Source organism: Oryctolagus cuniculus, chromosome 2 (assembly GCF_964237555.1).
Source record: "Oryctolagus cuniculus chromosome 2, mOryCun1.1, whole genome shotgun sequence".
Taxonomy (NCBI): Eukaryota; Metazoa; Chordata; class Mammalia; order Lagomorpha; family Leporidae; genus Oryctolagus; species Oryctolagus cuniculus.
Window position 1 is genome coordinate 70,494,692 of NC_091433.1, and position 2,737 is coordinate 70,497,428.

General features: G+C 39.6%; 1 non-coding gene across 1 annotated transcript; it reads left to right on the forward strand.

Moving 5' to 3' along the window:
- The first annotated feature begins 2,372 nt into the window (after positions 1–2,372).
- LOC127486257 (small nucleolar RNA SNORD51) lies at positions 2,373–2,453 on the forward strand. Its single transcript, XR_007918397.1, has one exon. It is a non-coding gene; the product is annotated as a small nucleolar RNA SNORD51 (small nucleolar RNA).
- Positions 2,454–2,737: the final 284 nt, after the last annotated feature.

Here is a 2,737-nt window from a genome sequence, read left to right on the forward strand (position 1 = left end):
CAGGTCTTAAATTTAGGTCTTTGTTCTAGTCTATCTTGAGTTGATTGTTGTATATGGTGAGAGGTGGAGATTTAATTTAATTCTTCTACATATGTACATCTGGATCTTAACTTTTAAACTTCATAAAAATATTCAAAGTCCAGTTAACATTGAAGAATATGAACAGTTCTTTTTTATTAGAATCCACAGGCATGGCCAAATTCACAGCTCTAAGGCCTTCTCAATACTAAAAGCATTTTAGTTACCCGTGTTTGGGAGATGAGTCTCTGTGAGTTTTTCAAGCAACCATGTTATGTGGAGAGACTGGCAGATTTCCTTCTGAATTCTCTTTGGAAGCATATTTGAAGTGTAAATAGCCATGGGAGTTAGAGATAACCACTCCCTCTCTTGTGGAGGACAGATGTTCTTGCTGTCCAGGAAAACTAAGGTAATGTTTACATTGGTGCCAAATTTAAGCAAATTTCCTTGCAACTCTTTTTATAGAAGCTGGGATTTTCAGTGAGGAAAATACCCTGTAATTGCAGTATTTCCAGGGACACCCTCCCCTCCATCACTGCTGTGGGGTTGTGAGTCCATAGGGAACTGGCAGGAGCACAAAGCTCATGCTGCTGGCTAGGTCATAAGAAATAGTCTATTGATGACCTAGGAGTCTTGTGCATCTCCTAGCATCTACAAAGCACTAATAATGAAACATGTTGTACTGCAAGTAGAGTAAAACTGTAGGCATTTTATCACTGACACTGTCTCTCCACTGTTGAGAAAAAAATACAATTATAAGACATTTGTTTTGGGCCGGCGCCACGGCTCACTAGGCTAATCCTCCAATTGTGGCACTGGCACCCTGGGTTCTAGTCCCGGTCAGGGTGCCGGTTCTAGTCCCGGTTGCTCCTCTTCCAGTCCAGCTCTCTGCTGTGGCCCAGGAGGGCAGTGGAGGATGGCCCAAGTGCTTGGGCCCCTGCACCAGCATGGGAGACCAGGAGGAAGCAGCTGGCTCCTGGCTTCAGATGGGTGTAGCTCCTGCCATGGCGGCCATTTGAGGGGTGAACTAATGGAAAAAGGAAGACCTTTCTCTATGTTTCTCTCTTACTGTCTGTCTCTGCTTGGCAAAAAAAAAAAAAAAAAAAAAAAAAAAAAAAAAAAAAAAAAAGGCATTTGTTTCTTCTCTTTTCTGTGATACTAAATGAGAAAATTCAGCAGATGAACAGATGTTGGGGGCAAGAAATTGAACTCATCTTTACAAACATCCATTTGCATTCAGTTTTCTCTGTGTACAATCATCTAAAATGTATTTGTGCAGCTTCAGTGCTAAAAACTTGTGTTATTTTTCTTTCTTTTACAATCTCTACATTTTGACTCAACTTGTCTCCATGGTGAGGACACTGTCTTTCTCCTGAAATATAAGAACCTCCTTTCCAAGTGCTTCCCTTATTATATGTAGCACAATGCCTTTTATTCTAATTTTGTAGATGACTTCATATAGAAAAGAAAAATATATATAGGCTTTGTTCCTGTTCAGGAACAAATGACCTCAAAGTTTCAGTGGCGTATAATAAATAAAATTTATTTCCTGCTCATCTAATTTTATTTCATATACTTTCCAATTTGGGACCTAAACCCAAGCAATTGTTCAAATGCAAGTGGTTTATTTTGTAGACAATCCCAGGAGAATAAGAAAATGAGATAGGGGAAAAATAAAGACAAGGAAGTCTTCAGTTTGAGGCAAATTGTCACCATAGAAAACTGAAGTTTAGTCCTGTGGAACTCCAAGAACTAGAGTAAAATATGCCCATGAATAATCTCATCCACAAACTAAGGAGTTGCAACATTTATACACTGATTTTTTTAAATTTATTTGACAGGTAGAGTTACAGACAGTGAGAGAGAGACAGAGAGAAAGGTCTTCCTTCCATTGGTTCACTCCCCAAATGGCCACTATGGCCGGAGCTGCGCTGATCCAAAGCCAGGAGCCAGGTGCTTCTTCCTGGTCTCCCATGTGGGTGCAGGGCCCAAGCACTTGGGCCATCCTCCACTGCCCCCTCGGGCCACAGCAGAGAGCTGGACTGGAAGGGGAGCAACCAGGACTAGAACCCAGCACCCATACGGGATGCCGGCACTGCAGGTGGAGGATTAACCTACTGAACCAAGACGCCAGCCCCTACACAATGATTTCAATCAGTGCTTAGCAGAGGCTACCATGTGAGTTCGTTCTCTGCTCTGTGGAGCCCCTGGAGGGTATCCAGGATTGTTTTAGAGTTATAAACAGTGCTTATGCAAAAATTTACATGTTAGCCTTTGTTAAACTGGAAATCTTGCTCTGATGTGGTAACAGTAAGGGATATAGACAGAAATCATTATGGAATAAAGAAGCAAATCAGGTTCCATGATGAAAAAAATTAAATCACCATCTTTCAGCTCAGATAGTGATGAATTTGATTTTTTTTCTAATAAAGCTAGAGAAATAAAAAAATAGAAAATAGAAAAGAATACACTGTTGAGGTAATTTAAGAATTTAATTTCATCATTATTTATTTCAAAATTTAGCTAATTCTTTATTTATTTATCTGACATTGCAAATGTGCAAATTTTGCAGCATACCATAATTTGAATCAAACATGTGTAGTTATTTTTTTTTTGTTTTCTTGTTTTTAACTTTTATTTAATGAATATAAATTTCCAAAGTACGATTTATGGATTACAATGGCTTCCCCCACATACCGTCCCTCCCACCCACAACCCT